Here is a 21117-nt window from a genome sequence, read left to right as displayed (position 1 = left end):
AGACGAGAGACAGAGAGGAGAGAGAGAGACAGAGAGGAGAGAGAGAGACAGAGAGGAGAGAGAGAGGCAAGAGAGAGACAGAGAGGAGAGAGAGAGAGGGGGGAGAGGGAGAGACAGAGAGGAGAGAGAGAGAGAATTGAGTTAAAAGAAAGTCAAACAACAACACATAGTGTACACCCCCACCCACCCTCTCCCAAATACACACCTGTACTGTCACATGGTCCTGCTGTACTGGATACCAGTCTTGGATGCGATGCCGGACCAGGGGATCAGGCTGCGGAGCAGAGACTGGGCCTGTCTGTAGAGTCTCTGGGGGATCGAGCAGGGACTGAGGCTGGCCAGGGCCGAGCCAATGTGTTGGATGTAGTCAGTGCAAGAGGACCGTCAAGGACTATAGGATTTATGTAGCAAGGTTGGGATCAATTACACTAATTCAATTCCATCTCCCTATCAATTCCATCAATGTAATATTCTATAACAGTTCTTCAATTTATAATTTAATTCAACTGATCTCCAATTCCAGACTAACTCAAACTCTAAACGAACTAAGAGGGACTAGTCCTGCTAAACTAAATGTCCCCCTCAAACTCTAAACGAACTAAGAGGGACTAGTCCTGCTAAACTAAATGTCCCCCTCAAACTCTAAACGAACTAAGAGGGACTCGTCCTGCTAAACTAAATGTCCCCCTCAAACTCTAAACGAACTAAGAGGGACTAGTCTAAATGTCCCCCTCAACCTCTAAACGAACTAAGAGGGACTAGTCCTGCTAAACTAAATGCCCCCCTCAACCTCTAAACGAACTAAGAGGGACTAGTCTAAATGTCACCCTCAAACTCTAAACGAACTAAGAGGGACTAGTCCTGCTAAACTAAATGTCCCCCTCAACCTCTAAACGAACTAAGAGGGACTAGTCTAAATGTCCCCCTCAACCTCTAAACGAACTAAGAGGGACTAGTCTAAATGTCCCCCTCAACCTCTAAACGAACTAAGAGGGACTAGTCCTGCTAAACTAAATGTCCCCCTCAAACTCTAAACGAACTAAGAGGGACTAGTCCTGCTAAACTAAATGTAGCCTGGTTCCTCTCTAGGTTTCTTCCTAGGTTTTGGCCTTTCTAGGGAGTTTTTCCTAGCCAACGTGCTTCTACACCTGCATTGCTTGCTGTTTGGGGTTTTAGGCTGGGTTTCTGTACAGCACTTTGAGATATCAGCTGATGTACGAAGGGCTATATAAATACATTTGATTTGACCAGGATACTACCCAACTACTAGACCAGACTAAGACAACTGAATGTCAACACCAGTAAGCATTTCACAGTGAGGTCTACACTGGTTGGTTAGGGCCTGTAGTAAGCTTTTCACAGTAAGGTCAACACTGGTTGGTTAGGGCCAGTCAGTAAACATTTCACAGTGAGGTCAACACTGGTTGGTTAGGGCCTGTAGTAAGCTTTTCACAGTAAGGTCAACACTGGTTGGTTAGGGCCTGTCATTAACATTTCACAGTAAGGTCAACACTGGTTGGTTAGGGCCTGTCAGTCAGCATTTCACAGTAAGGTCAACACTGGTTGGTTAGGGCCTGTCAGTCAGCATTTCACAGTAAGGTCAACACTGGTTGGTTAGGGCCTGTCAGTCAGCATTTCACAGTGAGGTCAACACTGGTTGGTTAGGGCCTGTCAGTCAGCATTTCACAGTGAGGTCAACACTGGTTGGTTAGGGCCAGTCAGTCAACATTTCACAGTGAGGTCAACACTGGTTGGTTAGGGCCTGTCAGTCAACATTTCACAGTGAGGTCAACACCGGTTGGTTAGGGCCTGTCAGTAAGCATTTCACAGTAAGGTCTACACCGGTTGTATTCGGCGCACGTGACAAATAAATGTTGATTTTATGATATGTAATGTATTGATATAACGGGTTACACTTTAAGGATGATATATTCAATTAGGCACCGACTGTGTGAAGGCTGCAGAATGGATAAGAACTGAATGCAACAACCATGTCCCTGTCACCAGAAAACACAGCCAAGAATGGCTCTTGTTCAATTCCAATTCAATTCCAATTCCAAGAATTCTTCCATTTCTAAATAGGGATTTACATTTGGATGGTTTTTACCACTGATCGACACAACCTACGCCACATTTTAAAAAGTGAAATATATAAATTACAAATAAAAACAAAGAAATATTGACTGCCAAAGGTCTTACCCCCAGCTGTGAAATCTAAGTTAGATCAGGAGCTCCACATGGACACACTCAGACTCCTACCCCCTACTGTATTGATTACCAACAATCATCAACATCATTACATTGCCCCCCTCCCAACCCTCTGCCCCCCAGTAGTAAAGGATATAAGAGCGTCCAGGCGGATGCACTCGTCCCCCCAGTAGTAAAGGATATAAGAGCGTCCAGGGCGGATGCACACTCGCCCCCCCAGTAAAGGATATAAGAGCGTCCAGGCGGATGCACACTCGCCCCCAGTAGTAAAGGATATAAGGCGTCCAGGGCGGATGCACACTTGTCCCCCCAGTAAAGGATATAAGAGCGTCCAGGGCGGATGCACACTTGTCCCCCAGTAGTAAAGGATATAAGAGCGTCCAGGGCGGATGCACACTCGTCCCCCCAGTAGTAAAGGATATAAGAGCGTCCAGGCGGATGCACACTCGTCCCCAGTAGTAAAGGATATAAGAGCGTCCAGGGCGGATGCACACTCGTCCCCCCAGTAGTAAAGGATATAAGAGCGTCCAGGGCGGATGCACACTGCCCCCCAGTAGTAAAGGATATAAGAGCGTCCAGGGCGGATGCACACTTCCCCAGTAGTAAAGGATATAAGGCGTCCAGGGTTTCTGTGCACACTCGTCCCCCAGTAGTAAAGGATATAAGAGCGTCCAGGGCGGATGCACACTCGTCCCCCCAGTAGTAAAGGATATAAGATCCAGGGCGGATGCACACTACCCCCCCCAGTAGTAAAGGATATAAGAGCGTCCAGGGCGGATGCACACTCGTCCCCCAGTAGTAAACTGGATATAAGAGCGTCCAGGGCGGATGCACACTCGTACCCCCCAGTAGTAAAGGATATAAGAGCGTCCAGGGCGGATGCACACTCCCCCCAGTAGTAAGGATATAAGAGCGTCCAGGGCGGATGCACACTCGCCCCCAGTAGTAAAGGATATAAGCGTCCAGGGCGGATGCACACTGGTAGTAAAGGATATAAGAGCGTCCCAGGGCGGATGCACACTCGTCCCCCAGTAGTAAAGGATATAAGACGTCCAGGGCGGATGCACACTCGTCCCCCTGTAGTAAAGGATATAAGAGCGTCCAGGGCGGATGCACACTCGTCCCCCCAGTAGTAAAGGATATAAGAGCGTCCAGGGCGGATGCACACTGTCCCCCAGTAGTAAAGGATATAAGAGCGTCCAGGCGGATGCACACTCGTCCCCCCAGTAGTAAAGGATATAAGAGCGTCCAGGGCGGATGCACACTAAATCCCCCAGTAGTAAAGGATATAAGAGCGTCCAGGGCGGATGCACACTGTCCCCCAGTAGTAAAGGATATAAGAGCGTCCAGGGCGGATGCACACTAGCCCCCCAGTAGTAAAGGATATAAGAGCGTCCAGGGCGGATGCACACTCCCCCCCCCCAGTAGTAAAGGATATAAGAGCGTCCAGGGCGGATGCACACTCGTCCCCCAGTAGTAAAGGATATAAGAGCGTCCAGGGCGGATGCACACTCGCCCCCCCAGTAGTAAAGGATATAAGAGCGTCCAGGGCGGATGCACACTAGCCCCCCAGTAGTAAAGGATATAAGAGCGTCCAGGGCGGATGCACACTCCCCCCAGTAGTAAAGGATATAAGAGCGTCCAGGGCGGATGCACACCAATCCCCCAGTAGTAAAGGATATAAGAGCGTTCAGGGCGGATGCACACTCGTCCCCCCAGTAGTAAAGGATATAAGAGCGTCCAGGGCGGATGCACACTCGCCCCCCAGTAGTAAAGGATATAAGAGCGTCCAGGGCGGATGCACACTCGTCCCCCAGTAGTAAAGGATATAAGAATTCCAGGGCGGATGCACACTCGTCCCCCCAGTAGTAAAGGATATAAGAGCGTCCAGGGCGGATGCACACTCGTCCCCCAGTAGTAAAGGATATAAGAGCGTCCAGGGCGGATGCACACTCGTCCCAGTAGTAAAGGATATAAGAGCGTCAGGGCGGATGCACACTCGTCCCCCAGTAGTAAAGGATATAAGAGCGTCCAGGGCGGATGCACACTCGTCCCCCCCAGTAGTAAAGGATATAAGAGCGTCCAGGGCGGATGCACACTCGTCCCCCAGTAGTAAAGGATATAAGAGCGTCCAGGGCGGATGCACACTCGTCCCCCAGTAGTAAAGGATATAAGAGCGTCCAGGGCGGATGCACACTCGTCCCCCCAGTAGTAAAGGATATAAGAGCGTCCAGGGCGGATGCACACTAAGTCCCCCAGTAGTAAAGGATATAAGAGCGTCCAGGCGGATGCACACTCGTCCCCCCCAGTAGTAAAGGATATAAGAGCGTCCAGGGCGGATGCACACTCGTCCCCCCCAGTAGTAAAGGATATAAGAGCGTCCCAGGCGGATGCACACTAGCCCCCAGTAGTAAAGGATATAAGAGCGTCCAGGGTGGATGCACACTCGTCCCCCCAGTAGTAAAGGATATAAGAGCGTCCAGGGCGGATGCACACTCGTCCCCCAGTAGTAAAGGATATAAGAGCGTCCAGGGCGGATGCACACTCGTCCCCCCAGTAGTAAAGGATATAAGAGCGTCCAGGGCGGATGCACACTCGTCCCCCCAGTAGTAAAGGATATAAGAGCGTCCAGGGCGGATGCACACTCGTCCCCCCAGTAGTAAAGGATATAAGAGCGTCCAGGGCGGATGCACACTCGTCCCCCAGTAGTAAAGGATATAAGAGCGTCCAGGGTGGATGCACACTCGTCCCCCAGTAGTAAAGGATATAAGAGCGTCCAGGGCGGATGCACACTCGTCCCCCCAGTAGTAAAGGATATAAGAGCGTCCAGGGCGGATGCACACTAGCCCCCCCCAGTAGTAAAGGATATAAGAGCGTCCAGGGCGGATGCACACTCGTCCCCCCAGTAGTAAAGGATATAAGAGCGTCCAGGGCGGATGCACACTAGCCCCCAGTAGTAAAGGATATAAGAGCGTCCAGGGCGGATGCACACTCGTCCCCCCAGTAGTAAAGGATATAAGAGCGTCCAGGGCGGATGCACACTGTCCCCCAGTAGTAAAGGATATAAGAGCGTCCAGGGCGGATGCACACTGTCCCCCCAGTAGTAAAGGATATAAGAGCGTCCAGGGCGGATGCACACTCGTCCCCCAGTAGTAAAGGATATAAGAGCGTCCAGGGCGGATGCACACTGCGTCCCCCCCAGTAGTAAAGGATATAAGAGCGTCCAGGGCGGATGCACACTCGTCCCCCCAGTAGTAAAGGATATAAGAGCGTCCAGGGCGGATGCACACTAGCCCCCCCCAGTAGTAAAGGATATAAGAGCGTCCAGGGCGGATGCACACTAGCCCCCCAGTAGTAAAGGATATAAGAGCGTCCAGGGCGGATGCACACTTGTCCCCCCCAGTAGTAAAGGATATAAGAGCGTCCAGGGCGGATGCACACTCGTCCCCCAGTAGTAAAGGATATAAGAGCGTCCAGGGCGGATGCACACTTGTCCCCCAGTAGTAAAGGATATAAGAGCGTCCAGGGCGGATGCACACTCGTCCCCCAGTAGTAAAGGATATAAGAGCGTCCAGGGCGGATGCACACTGCGCCCCCAGTAGTAAAGGATATAAGAGCGTCCAGGGCGGATGCACACTACCCCCCAGTAGTAAAGGATATAAGAGCGTCCAGGGCGGATGCACACTCGTCCCCCCAGTAGTAAAGGATATAAGAGCGTCCAGGGCGGATGCACAGTCCCCCCTTAGTAAAGGATATAAGAGCGTAATTTTCAGGGGCGGATGCACACTCGTCCCCCAGTAGTAAAGGATATAAGAGCGTCCAGGGCGGATGCACACTGTCCCCCCAGTAGTAAAGGATATAAGAGCGTCCAGGCGGATGCACACTCGTCCCCCCCAGTAGTAAAGGATATAAGAGCGTCCAGGGCGGATGCACACTTGTCCAGGGCGGATGCACACTAGCCCCAGTAGTAAAGGATATAAGAGCGTCCAGGGCGGATGCACACTTGTCCCAGTAGTAAAGGATATAAGAGCGTCCAGGGCGGATGCACACCGTCCCCCAGTAGTAAAGGATATAAGAGCGTTTTCAGGGCGGATGCACACTTGTCCCCCCCAGTAGTAAAGGATATAAGAGCGTCCAGGGCGGATGCACACTCTCCCCCCCAGTAGTAAAGGATATAAGAGCGTCCAGGGCGGATGCACACTCGCCCTCAGTAGTAAAGGATATAAGAGCTCCAGGGCGGATGCACACCGTCCCCCAGTAGTAAAGGATATAAGAGCGTCCAGGGCGGATGCACACTCGTCCCCCCCAGTAGTAAAGGATATAAGAGCGTCAGGGCGGATGCACACTTGTCCCCCCAGTAGTAAAGGATATAAGAGCGTCCAGGGCGGATGCACACTTGTAGTAAAGGATATAAGAGCGTCCAGGGCGGATGCACACTCGTCCCCCCCCCCAGTAGTAAAGGATATAAGAGCGTCCCAGGGCGGATGCACACTCGCCCCCCCAGTAGTAAAGGATATAAGAGCGTCCAGGGCGGATGCACCATTCCCCCCAGTAGTAAAGGATATAAGAGCGTCCAGGGCGGATGCACACTGTCCCCCCCCCAGTAGTAAAGGATATAAGAGCGTCCAGGGCGGATGCACACTTCCCCCACCAGTGTAAAGGATATAAGAGCTTGGGATGCACACTCGTCCCCCCAGTAGTAAAGGATATAAGAGCGCCCAGGGCGGATGCACACTGTCCCCCAGTAGTAAAGGATATAAGAGTCCCAGGGCGGATGCACACTCGTCCCCCCCAGTAGTAAAGGATATAAGAGCGTCCAGGGCGGATGCACACTCGTCCCCCAGTAGTAAAGGATATAAGAGCGTCCAGGGCGGATGCACACTAGCCCCCACCCCCCCAGTAGTAAAGGATATAAGAGCGTCCAGGGCGGATGCCCTCCGTTGATGTACAGTACATATGTGAACCCATCTTTCAGCACACCTCGTATGGAGTAGTAGTAAGGCAGGTAGTGATGCTGCGTGAAGTCTCTGTTGGGATTCATGTCTTTTATATCATCATTTTAAAACACATACAACCAGTAGCTACAGTGGGGGCAAAAAAAGTATTTAGTCAGCCACCAATTGTGCAAGTTCTCCCACTTAAAAAGATGAGAGGCCTGTAATTTTCAGCATAGGTACACTTCAACTATGACAAAATGAGAAACAAAAATCCTGAAAATCACATTGTAGGATTTTTAATTTATTTATTTGCAAATTATGGTGGAAAATAAGTATTTGGTCAATAACAAAAGTTTATCTCAATACTTTGTTATATACCCTTTGTTGGCAATGACAGAGGTCAAACGTTTTCTGTAAGTCTTCACAAGGTTTTCACACACTGTTGCTGGTATTTTGGCCCATTCCTCCATGCAGATCTCTACCTACCTGTTGTGGTAGAAGTGTATAGCAGGTCTCTACATACCTACCTGTTGTGGTAGAAGTGTATAGCAGGTCTCTACCTACCTACCTGTTGTGGTAGAAGTGTATAGCAGGTCTCTACCTACCTGTTGTGGTAGAAGTGTATAGCAGGTCTCTACCTACCTGTTGTGGTAGAAGTGTATAGCAGGTCTCTACCTACCTACCTGTTGTGGTAGAAGTGTATAGCAGGTCTCTTTTCTACCTACCTACCTGTTGTGGTAGAAGTGTATAGCAGGTCTCTACAATACCTGTTGTGGTAGAAGTGTATAGCAGGTCTCTACCTACCTGTTGTGGTAGAAGTGTATAGCAGGTCTCTACCTACCTGTTGTGGTAGAAGTGTATAGCAGGTCTCTACCTACCTACCTGTTGTGGTAGAAGTGTATAGCAGGTCTCTACCTACCTACCTGTTGTGGTAGAAGTGTATAGCAGGTCTCTACCTACCTACCTGTTGTGGTAGAAGTGTATAGCAGGTCTCTACCTACCTGTTGTGGTAGAAGTGTATAGCAGGTCCCTACCTACCTGTTGTGGTAGAAGTGTATAGCAGGTCTCTCTACCTGTTGTGGTAGAAGTGTATAGCAGGTCTCTACCTACCTGTTGTGGTAGAAGTGTATAGCAGGTCCCTACCTACCTGTTGTGGTAGAAGTGTATAGCAGGTCTCTACCTACCTACCTGTTGTGGTAGAAGTGTATAGCAGGTCTCTACCTACCTGTTGTGGTAGAAGTGTATAGCAGTTCTCTACCTACCTGTTGTGGTAGAAGTGTATAGCAGGTCCCTACCTACCTGTTGTGGTAGAAGTGTATAGCAGGTCTCTACCTACCTGTTGTGGTAGAAGTGTATAGCAGGTCTCTACCTACCTACCTGTTGTGGTAGAAGTGTATAGCAGGTCCCTACCTACCTGTTGTGGTAGAAGTGTATAGCAGGTCTCTACCTACCTACCTGTTGTGGTAGAAGTGTATAGCAGGTCTCTACCTACCTACCTGTTGTGGTAGAAGTGTATAGCAGGTCTCTACCTACCTGTTGTGGTAGAAGTGTATAGCAGGTCCCTACCTACCTGTTGTGGTAGAAGTGTATAGCAGGTCTCTACCTACCTGTTGTGGTAGAAGTGTATAGCAGGTCTCTACCTACCTACCTGTTGTGGTAGAAGTGTATAGCAGGTCTCTACCTACCTACCTGTTGTGGTAGAAGTGTATAGCAGTTCTCTACCTACCTGTTGTGGTAGAAGTGTATAGCAGGTCTCTACCTACCTGTTGTGGTAGAAGTGTATAGCAGGTCCCCACCTACCTGTTGTGGTAGAAGTGTATAGCAGGTCTCTACCTACCTACCTGTTGTGGTAGAAGTGTATAGCAGGTCCCCACCTACCTGTTGTGGTAGAAGTGTATAGCAGGTCCCCACCTACCTGTTGTGGTAGAAGTGTATAGCAGGTCCCCACCTACCTGTTGTGGTAGAAGTGTATAGCAGGTCTCTACCTACCTGTTGTGGTAGAAGTGTATAGCAGGTCTCTACCTACCTGTTGTGGTAGAAGTGTATAGCAGGTCTCTACCTACCTGTTGTGGTAGAAGTGTATAGCAGGTCCCCACCTACCTGTTGTGGTAGAAGTGTATAGCAGGTCTCTACCTACCTGTTGTGGTAGAAGTGTATAGCAGGTCTCTACCTACCTGTTGTGGTAGAAGTGTATAGCAGGTCCCTACCTACCTGTTGTGGTAGAAGTGTATAGCAGGTCTCTACCTACCTGTTGTGGTAGAAGTGTATAGCAGGTCTCTACCTACCTGTTGTGGTAGAAGTGTATAGCAGTTCTCTACCTACCTGTTGTGGTAGAAGTGTATAGCAGGTCTCTACCTACCTGTTGTGGTAGAAGTGTATAGCAGGTCCCTACCTACCTGTTGTGGTAGAAGTGTATAGCAGGTCTCTACCTACCTGTTGTGGTAGAAGTGTATAGCAGGTCTCTACCTACCTGTTGTGGTAGAAGTGTATAGCAGGTCTCTACCTACCTGTTGTGGTAGAAGTGTATAGCAGGTCTCTACCTACCTGTTGTGGTAGAAGTGTATAGCAGGTCCCTACCTACCTGTTGTGGTAGATGTGTATGGCAGGTCTCTACCTACCTGTTGTGGTAGAAGTGTATAGCAGGTCTCTACCTACCTGTTGTGGTAGAAGTGTATAGCAGGTCCCTACCTACCTGTTGTGGTAGAAGTGTATAGCAGGTCTCTACCTACCTACCTGTTGTGGTAGAAGTGTATAGCAGGTCTCTACCTACCTACCTGTTGTGGTAGAAGTGTATAGCAGGTCTCTACCTACCTGTTGTGGTAGAAGTGTATAGCAGGTCTCTACCTACCTGTTGTGGTAGAAGTGTATAGCAGGTCTCTACCTACCTGTTGTGGTAGAAGTGTATAGCAGGTCTCTACCTACCTGTTGTGGTAGAAGTGTATAGCAGGTCTCTACCTACCTACCTGTTGTGGTAGAAGTGTATAGCAGGTCCCTACCTACCTGTTGTGGTAGATGTGTATGGCAGGTCTCTACCTACCTGTTGTGGTAGAAGTGTATAGCAGGTCTCTACCTACCTGTTGTGGTAGAAGTGTATAGCAGGTCCCTACCTACCTGTTGTGGTAGAAGTGTATAGCAGGTCTCTACCTACCTACCTGTTGTGGTAGAAGTGTATAGCAGGTCTCTACCTACCTGTTGTGGTAGAAGTGTATAGCAGGTCTCTACCTACCTACCTGTTGTGGTAGAAGTGTATAGCAGGTCTCTACCTACCTGTTGTGGTAGAAGTGTATAGCAGGTCTCTACCTACCTGTTGTGGTAGAAGTGTATAGCAGGTCTCTACCTACCTGTTGTGGTAGAAGTGTATAGCAGGTCTCTACCTACCTGTTGTGGTAGAAGTGTATAGCAGGTCCCTACCTACCTGTTGTGGTAGAAGTGTATAGCCGTGGTGTTGGTTGTCAGCACGTGGAGGTAGATGGCCTTGCAGTGGTCCTGGGCCGTGGTGGAGATGTGTTCCTTCAGACTGTCCAGCAGCAAGGAGCCTGGGAGGGGGACAAGAAGAGAGTAGCAGGACAGTGAGTGAGTGAGTGAGTGAGTGAGTGAGTGAGTGAGTGAGTGAGTGAGTGAGTGAGTGAGTGAGTGAGTGACAGTGAGTGAGTGACTGAGTGAGTGAGTGACAGTGAGTGAGTGAGTGAGTGAGTGAGTGAGTGAGTGAGTGAGTGAGTGAGTGAGTGAGTGACTGAGTGACAGTGAGTGAGTGACTGACTGACTGACTGACTGACTGACTGACTGACTGACTGACTGACTGAGTGAGTGAGTGAGTGAGTGACTGAGTGACTGAGTGACAGTGAGTGAGTGACAGTGAGTGACTGAGTGACAGTGAGTGAGTGACTGACTGACTGACTGACTGACTGACTGACTGACTGACTGACTGACTGACTGACTGACTGAGTGAGTGAGTGAGTGAGTGAGTGAGTGAGTGAGTGAGTGAGTGAGTGAGTGACTGAGTGACTGAGTGACAGTGAGTGAGTGACAGTGAGTGAGTGACAGTGAGTGAGTGAGTGACTGACTGACTGACTGAGTGACTGAGTGAGTGACTGAGTGAGTGACTGAGTGAGTGAGTGAGTGACTGAGTGAGTGAGTGACTGACCGACTGAGTGACAGTGACTGAGTGACTGTGAGTGAGTGACTGTGAGTGAGTGACTGTGAGTGAGTGACTGTGAGTGAGTGACAGTGACTGAGTGACAGTGACTGAGTGACAGTGACTGAGTGACTGTGAGTGAGTGACTGTGAGTGAGTGACTGTGTGTACCTAGGGTTGTGGCGGTCACAAAAATTGTCAGCCGGTGATTGTCATGCAAATAACTGCCGGTCTCACGGTGAGTGACAGGTTAATTAACAGAAACACATGTAGCATCTCCTGGCTCCCACACACAGCCTACAAGCCATTTTAAAAAGTCAAATAAATCCATGTAATATAGCCTACACCTTCACAATAAATGAACTATTTATTTTAGACAGGTCTAAAGAAGCATGATCTGAAGAAAATGTTGTCTATTTCAGAAGAACAGAACAGCGTACTCTGAGTCGTCCTTATTATTGGGTCCTGATCTGGCTCTGCCATGTGGCTGTGGGCGACACCACTTCACTGAGCAGACAAGACATGCGTAGAATTCCCTGGCAATATTTTATATTATTTTTTAAATAGGAACAATACAAGTGAACAATGCTGAATAAAATATAAATATTTTCTCCAAACGATTTGATAGGAAGTGCGCACATTCGGCTATTCTGTGTTGAGCAGTTTTATTTTTTTTAATTTTATTTTACTAGGCAAGTCAGTTAAGAACAAATTCTTATTTTCAATGACTGGCCTAGGAACAGTGGGTTAACTGCCTTGTTTAGGGGCAGAACGACAGATTTGTACCTTGTCAGCTCGGGGATTCAAACTTGCAACCTTCCGGGTTACTAGTCCAACACTCTAACCACTAGGCTACCCTGCCGCCCCATCAGCAGCATCCGAGCTTGGCGAAGCCTAATTACCGTGACGACACGGCCATGTGGAATTTGACTGCCTGCATGACTCGTGACTCACCCGTGTGGCAGTAAAACGGTCACTGCAACAGCTTTGTACCTTGTCAGCTCGGGGATTTGAACTTGCAACCTTCCGGTTACTAGTCCAACGCTCTAAACACTAGACCTCCATGACTCGTGACCCGTGTGGCGGTGTACCTACCTATTCCATGTTTCCTGAACTCCTTCACCACCCCCAGACTCAGGATGTAAGCCACCTGGGTGTCCACGGGAAACCTAGAGGCTAGGATGTCTCCATCCTACAGAGAGGAGAGGTTATACACAGCTATTAATACTTATAAACACTGGACTAACACCAGGAAACCTAGAGGCTAGGATGTCTCCATCTTGCAGAGAGGAGAGGTTATACACAGCTATTAATACTTATAAACACTGGACTAACACCAGGAAACCCAGAGGCTAGGATGTCTCCAACCTGCAGAGAGGAGAGGTTATACACAGCTATTAATACTTATAAACACTGGACTAACACCAGGAAACCTAGAGGCTAGGATGTCTCCATGCTGCAGAGAGGAGAGGTTATACACAGCTATTAATACTTAGAAACACTGGACTAACACCAGGAAACCTAGAGGCTAGGATGTCTCCATGCTGCAGAGAGGAGAGGTTATACACAGCTATTAATACTTATAAACACTGGACTAACACCAGGAAACCTAGAGGCTAGGATGTCTCCATGCTGCAGAGAGGAGAGGTTATACACAGCTATTAATACTTATAAACACTGGACTAACACCAGGAAACCTAGAGGCTAGGATGTCTCCATCCTTCAGAGAGGAGAGGTTATACACAGCTATTAATACTTATAAACACTGGACTAACACCAGGAAACCTAGAGGCTAGGAGGTCTCCATGCTGCAGAGAGGAGAGGTTATACACAGCTATTAATACTTAGAAACACTGGACTAACACCAGGAAACCTAGAGGCTAGGAGGTCTCCATGCTGCAGAGAGGAGAGGTTATACACAGCTATTAATACTTATAAACACTGGACTAACACCAGGAAACCTAGAGGCTAGGATGTCTCCATCTTGCAGAGAGGAGAGGTTATACACAGCTATTAATACTTATAAACACTGGACTAACACCAGGAAACCTAGAGGCTAGGATGTCTCCATCTTGCAGAGAGGAGAGGTTATACACAGCTATTAATACTTAGAAACACTGGACTAACACCAGGAAACCTAGAGGCTAGGATGTCTCCATCCTTCAGAGAGGAGAGGTTATACACAGCTATTAATACTTATAAACACTGGACTAACACCAGGAAACCCAGAGGCTAGGATGTCTCCATGCTGCAGAGAGGAGAGGTTATACACAGCTATTAATACTTATAAACACTGGACTAACACCAGGAAACCTAGAGGCTAGGATGTCTCCATCCTTCAGAGAGGAGAGGTTATACACAGCTATTAATACTTATAAACACTGGACTAACACCAGGAAACCTAGAGGCTAGGATGTCTCCATCTTGCAGAGAGGAGAGGTTATACACAGCTATTAATACTTATAAACACTGGACTAACACCAGGAAACCTAGAGGCTAGGATGTCTCCATCTTGCAGAGAGGAGAGGTTATACACAGCTATTAATACTTATAAACACTGGACTAACACCAGGAAACCTAGAGGCTAGGATGTCTCCTTCCTGCAGAGAGGAGAGGTTATACACAGCTATTAATACTTATAAACACTGGACTAACACCAGGAAACCTAGAGGCTAGGATGTCTCCATCCTGCAGATGTATTACTCTTCAATACCCCTCCACCTCCACCCCCTCCACCTCCACCTCCACTCCTCGCCCCCACCCTCCTCCTCCTCCCCCTCACCCCCACCCTCCTTGTCTCCCTCCTCATCCCCCCCTCCCCTCCTCCTCCACCCCCCCACTCCTCCTCCCTCCCCTCCTCACCCCCACCCTCCCTCCCTCTCCCCATCCCCCCTCCCCTCCTCCTCCTCCTCCCTCCCCCTCCCCCACCCTCCCTCCTCTCCCTCCCCCCACCCTCCTTCTCTCCCCTAGTCCCCTCCCCCCCCCACTCCTCCTCCTCCCACCCTCCTCCTCTCCCCTCACCCCCACCCTCCTTGTCTCCCTCCTCATCCCCCCTCCCCCTCCTCCTCTCCCTCCCCCACCCTCATCCCCTCCCCCCTCCTCCACCCCTCCTCCTCTCCCCTCCCCCCTCCTCCTCCTCCCCCCTCCTCCTCCCCCACCCTCCTCCTCTCCCCTAGTCCCCTCCCCCCCCTCCTCCTCCCCCTCCCTCCTCCTCCACTCCTCTTCCTCCGGCTGCTTCAGGTCTAATTAGTAGGAGACTATAAACAGAATGTAGAATGTCAGTGTGTTCCATGTCAGACTGTTCCTAAGGAATGTGAGTGACAGGGATGTGGAACTAACGGCACGACTGGAAACATAACTACTATTATCAGTGTTGGGCTCAAACCCATTTACATTACAGATAGTAATACAACTTCAGATTCCAAATGATCCTGTGTATAAGATATTAGTTTTGGAATTGTTAGTTAGATTACTTGTTGGTTATTACTGCATTGTCGGAACTAGAAGCACAAGCATGTCGCTACACTCGCATTAACATCTGCTAACCATGTGTATGTGACAAATAAAATTTGATTTGATCTACCCCAGCACCCGCACCTCTCTGTGTACTGTCAGTCAGGACCATCTCTACCCCAGCACCTCTCTGTGTACTGTCAGTCAGGACCATCTCTACCCCAGCACCAGCACCTCTCTGTGTACTGTCAGTCAGGACCATCTCTACCCCAGCACCAGTACCTCTCTGTGTACTGTCAGTCAGGACCATCTCTACCCCAGTACCTCTCTGTGTACTGTCAGTCAGGACCATCTCTACCCCAGCACCTCTCTGTGTACTGTCAGTCAGGACCATCTCTGTACCTCTCTGTGTACTGTCAGTCAGGACCATCTCTACCCCAGCACCAGTACCTCTCTGTGTACTGTCAGTCAGGACCATCTCTACCCCAGCACCTCTCTGTGTACTGTCAGTCAGGACCATCTCTACCCCAGCACCAGTACCTCTCTGTGTACTGTCAGTCAGGACCATCTCTACCCCAGCACCAGTACCTCTCTGTGTACTGTCAGTCAGACCATCTCTACCCCAGCACCTCTCTGTGTACTGTCAGTCAGGACCATCTCTACCCCAGCACCAGTACCTCTCTGTGTACTGTCAGTCAGGACCATCTCTACCCCAGCACCAGTACCTCTCTGTGTACTGTCAGTCAGGACCATCTCTACCCCAGCACCTCTCTGTGTACTGTCAGTCAGGACCATCTCTACCCCAGCACCAGTACCTCTCTGTGTACTGTCAGTCAGGACCATCTCTACCCCAGCACCAGTACCTCTCTGTGTACTGTCAGTCAGGACCATCTCTACCCCAGCACCAGTACCTCTCTGTGTACTGTCAGTCAGGACCATCTCTACCCCAGCACCTCTCTGTGTACTGTCAGTCAGGACCATCTCTACCCCAGCACCTCTCTGTGTACTGTCAGTCAGGACCATCTCTACCCCAGTACCTCTCTGTGTACTGTCAGTCAGGACCATCTCTACCCCAGCACCTCTCTGTGTACTGTCAGTCAGGACCATCTCTACCCCAGTACCTCTCTGTGTACTGTCAGTCAGGACCATCTCTACCCCAGCACCAGTACCTCTCTGTGTACTGTCAGTCAGGACCATCTCTACCCCAGCACCTCTCTGTGTACTGTCAGTCAGGACCATCTCTACCCCAGTACCTCTCTGTGTACTGTCAGTCAGGACCATCTCTACCCCAGCACCTCTGTGTACTGTCAGTCAGGACCATCTCTACCCCAGCACCAGTACCTCTCTGTGTACTGTCAGTCAGGACCATCTCTACCCCAGCACCTCTCTGTGTACTGTCAGTCAGGACCATCTCTACCCCAGTACCTCTCTGTGTACTGTCAGTCAGGACCATCTCTACCCCAGCACCTCTCTGTGTACTGTCAGTCAGGACCATCTCTACCCCAGCACCAGCACCTCTCTGTGTACTGTCAGTCAGGACCATCTCTACCCCAGCACCTCTCTGTGTACTGTCAGTCAGGACCATCTCTACCCCAGCACCTCTCTGTGTACTGTCAGTCAGACCATCTCTACCCCAGTACCTCTCTGTGTACTGTCAGTCAGGACCATCTCTACCCCAGCACCAGTACCTCTCTGTGTACTGTCAGTCAGGACCATCTCTACCCCAGCACCAGTACCTCTCTGTGTACTGTCAGTCAGGACCATCTCTACCCCAGCACCCGTACCTCTCTGTGTACTGTCAGTCAGGACCATCTCTACCCCAGCACCTCTCTGTGTACTGTCAGTCAGGACCATCTCTACCCCAGTACCTCTCTGTGTACTGTCAGTCAGGACCATCTCTACCCCAGTACCTCTCTGTGTACTGTCAGTCAGGACCATCTCTACCCCAGCACCTCTCTGTGTACTGTCAGTCAGGACCATCTCTACCCCAGCACCTCTCTGTGTACTGTCAGTCAGGACCATCTCTACCCCAGCACCAGTACCTCTCTGTGTACTGTCAGTCAGGACCATCTCTACCCCAGTACCTCTCTGTGTACTGTCAGTCAGGACCATCTCTACCCCAGCACCAGTACCTCTCTGTGTACTGTCAGTCAGGACCATCTCTACCCCAGCACCAGTACCTCTCTGTGTACTGTCAGTCAGGACCATCTCTACCCCAGCACCAGTACCTCTCTGTGTACTGTCAGTCAGGACCATCTCTACCCCAGCACCAGTACCTCTCTGTGTACTGTCAGTCAGGACCATCTCTACCCCAGCACCTCTCTGTGTACTGTCAGTCAGGACCATCTCTACCCCAGCACCAGTACCTCTGTGTACTTTGGTCCGGCCCTTGATCTCAGCTACGATCATTCCCACGATGCCTCCCTTGAAGATGGCGGAACAGGGAGAAGAACTTCTTGTTGGATGTGATGTCATTATACCACGAGTCTGGGTACCTGTTGGGGGACAGGTGAGGCTCAGAGGTTAGATTCCTGCTGTGGTCACTCATATGGAAAACATGTCTGTCACTTGGGATAGAAGCTGTATTAAATGGCTTATAGGCCTAATATGCCTTAAGGTAGGAACAGGTGGTAAATAGAATGAGTAGACTTCAGCTGTTTACAGGTGACAGGTGAGGACAGGTGATGTAGACTTCAGCTGTATTAAGGTGACAGGGGACAGGTGAGGTAGACTTCAGCTGTATTAAGGTGACAGGTGAGGACAGGTAATGTAGACTTCAGCTGTATTAAGGTGACAGGGGACAGGTGAGGACAGGGGACAGGTGAGGACAGGTAATGTAGACTTCAGCTGTATTAAGGTGACAGGTGACAGGTGATGTAGACTTCAGCTGTATTAAGGTGACAGGGTACAGGTGAGGACAGGTGATGTAGACTTCAGCTGTTTTAAGGTGACAGGGGACAGGTGAGGACAGGTGATGTAGACTTCAGCTGTATTAAGGTGACAGGTGATATAGACTTCAGCTGTATTAAGGTGACAGGTGAGGACAGGTAACAGGTGAGGACAGGTGACAGGTGAGGACAGGTGTCCTGGGTTGTGTTCAGTGGGGCTCAACAAAGCAAAGCATTTTGAAACGGAAAGTGAAAATCTGTTCTTATTAGACAAGTTAAAGTACCACTACAGTTTCACTCAGCTCTCTCTCTAGTGAACATGATCCGATCCTGTGTTGCTATTGGCCGCGTGTCGCAGTACTCACTCGATGGGGAACCAATCACCGCACAGCAGCTTGACGCTGCCTATGTCATCGTGGCAGAGGAGGCGGAGCTGGACTTCGCTGAGCGCAGTGGGGGACACCACGTCGGTCATTCACACCTAGAAAATGACCAATGCCAGGAGAGATACATTTACATTTAAGTCATTTAGCAGACGCTCTTATCCAGAGCGACTTACAAATTGGTGAATTCACCTTCTGACATCCAGTGGAACAGATACATTTATTAACTCCTACAACCCATCAATCACAGATCACACACACCAATCACACTGATCAATCTTCTATAACATTGTCTGCCATATTTTGTTTATATATTTATACACAACTTTTAAAATAGTTAGTCAGCTGGTTAATGAATTGCCAGGTCAACTGTCCATGGTCCTTTTAAAATGGTTAGTCAGCTGATTAATGAATTGCCAGGTCAACTGTCCATGGTCTTTTTAAAATAGTTAGTCAGCTGGTTAATGAATTGCCAGGTCAACTGTCCATGGTCCTTTTAAAATGGTTAGTCAGCTGATTAATGAATTGCCAGGTCAACTGTCCATGGTCTTTTTAAAATAGTTAGTCAGCTGGTTAATGAATTGCCAGGTCAACTGTCCATGGTCCATTTAAAATAGTTAGTCAGCTGGTTAATGAATTGCCAGGTGAACTGTCCTTGGTCCTGGATATGAGAGTTCATCCCAAATGGCACCCTAATACCTTTATAATTCACTACTTCGATCTGTGCTCCATGGGCCTGGATATGAGTGTTCATCCCAAATGAACTTCTTAAACTACTCTGCCCCTGGTGGCAGTAGCAACTGTCGTCGGTGTGGACAAAACCAGAGCTTTAAGTTAAATGCCAAAACAACCTCATCAGCAGCCCTAGTAAGGTGCTATGTTATCAAGCTAGCTAACACTGCTAGCAAACTGACATATATGTTGTTCGGTTGACATTCCACAGTAAATTCAGCTAAACAAGATGCATTATTAGCCAATTCCTTCCCCCTTTAGCGAGCGTTAGATAGGTAGACTTGACTGGTTGTCAAAACAAGAGAGTTAGCTAACCTAGCTAGCTGTCTAGTTCTGAGGGGGTTCGCTAGCTGACGTAGCGACCTACTTAGCTACGATTCCAGGCAAAATAAGTAAAGGAAATATAAGTATAACTGGACAACACTTCGCTAACTATGTCAGCTCAAAAGTGAGTAGAGGATAATGGCTACAATTAGCTGGGTAGCCCGCTGACCTTACCTTGTTTATGCGCTCGAACAAGAGGAAAGTGTGGGGTGAAATCCCTTGGGTGTCGTTTAAAGTGTTTTCTACAGTGGAAACACCATGATAAAACCCAAATTTGCTCTCTATTCAGAAAACCACTGACACTGGTCTCCCACCAATACATTAGCTGGCTAGTCAGCTTTTGCTAATTTGACAACAAGCCGAATTGGCTTCTTCCTGTGTATGTCACATTCCGGAAGTCATTCAGCTTTGTGTGCGGAAATGTAGTTTCTATGGGATATGGTTTTGTAGTTTAATTTCCCCCGAAATGATTGGAACAAACATACTATATATTCAGACATAGGCAGTATTGAGTATTGAGCTCACTGAGCTTGAGCTGTTTTGCAAGGAGGAATGAGAAAAAAATTCAGTCTCTCGATGTGCAAAACTGATAGAGACATACCCCAAGCGACTTACAGCTGTAATCGCAGCAAAAGGTGGCGCTACAAAGTATTAACTTAAAGGGGCTGAATAATTTTGCACGCCCAATTTTTCAGTTTTTGATTTGTTAAAAAAGTTTGAAATATCCAATAAATGTCGTTCCACTTCATGATTGTGTCCCACTTGTTGTTGATTCTTCACAAAAAAATACAGTTTTATATCTTTATGTTTGAAGCCTGAAATGTGGCAAAAGGTCGCAAAGTTCAAGGGAGCCGAATACTTTCGCAAGGCACTGTATATGTACATATATATATTTATTTTTTTATTTTTTTATTTTTTTATAGCAGTTCACAATTTTGTCTCCCCCTTTCACACTGCAATGGTATCAGAAATCTGATGGCACTATGGTGTAAATGAACACTGGGTATTATTCAAATAGGCTCCGCACCCAAAACAAGGCCAATAATAATACCCAGTGTGCTTTGCAATTTATCATTTTTACATTTACATTTTGGTCCCTCTTTAAGGTCCCTCAGTCGAGCAGTAAATTTCAAACACAGAATTGTGACTGAAAAGAAGGAAGCCTGTACAGAATAACAATATTCTAAAACATGCATCCTGTTTGTAACAAGGCACTAAAGTAATACTGCAACAAATGTGGCAAAGCAGTTCACATTTTGTGCTGAATACATAGTGTTGTTTCGGGCAAATCCAATACAACAGCACCCGATGTCACGCGGGCCAAAAACAATCATCAAGGACAACATCCACCCGAGCCACTGCTGTTCACCCCGCTATCATCCAGAAGGCGAGGTCAGTACAGGTGTATCAAAGCAGGGACCGAGAGACTGAAAAACAGCTTATATCTTAAGGCCATCAGACTGTTAAACAGCCACCACTAACACAGAGAGAGGCTGCTGCCTACATACAGCCTTGAAATCACTGGCCACTTTAATTTATGGAACGCTAGTCACTTTAAACAATGGTACTTTAATAATGTATTACTCTTCTCATATGTATATACTGTATTCTATACTATTTTACTGTATCTTAGTCTATGTATTACTCATCTCATATGTATATACTGTATTCTATACTATTCTACTGTATCTTAGTCTATGCATTACTCATCTCATATGTATATACTGTATTCTATACTATTCTACTGTATCTTATTCTATGCATTACTCATCTCATATGTATATACTGTATTCTATACTATTCTACTGTATCTTATTCTATGCATTACTCATCTCATATGTATATACTATATTCTTATTCCCTTTACTTAGATCTGTGTGTACTAGGTATCTGTTGTGTAATTAGATATTACTTGTTCGATTTTGCTGCACTGTCAGAACGAGAAGCACAAGCATTTCACTACACTCGCATTTCACTACACTCGTAATAACATCTGCTAACCATGTGTATGTGACCAATAACATCTGCTAACCATGTGTATGTGATCAATAACATCTG

At 48.2% G+C, this 21117-nt stretch overlaps 1 pseudogene; it reads right to left on the bottom strand.

The window, feature by feature from the left end:
- Positions 1 to 210: 210 nt before the first annotated feature.
- Positions 211 to 19420, bottom strand: LOC135532892 (N-alpha-acetyltransferase 60-like; annotated as a pseudogene).
- Positions 19421 to 21117: the final 1697 nt, after the last annotated feature.

The sequence above is a fragment of the Oncorhynchus masou genome, unplaced genomic scaffold (genome assembly GCF_036934945.1).
Source record: "Oncorhynchus masou masou isolate Uvic2021 unplaced genomic scaffold, UVic_Omas_1.1 unplaced_scaffold_2090, whole genome shotgun sequence".
Taxonomy (NCBI): domain Eukaryota; kingdom Metazoa; phylum Chordata; class Actinopteri; order Salmoniformes; family Salmonidae; genus Oncorhynchus; species Oncorhynchus masou.
Note: the sequence above shows the minus strand (reverse complement) of the source record. Positions and strands in the feature narration are given on the sequence as shown.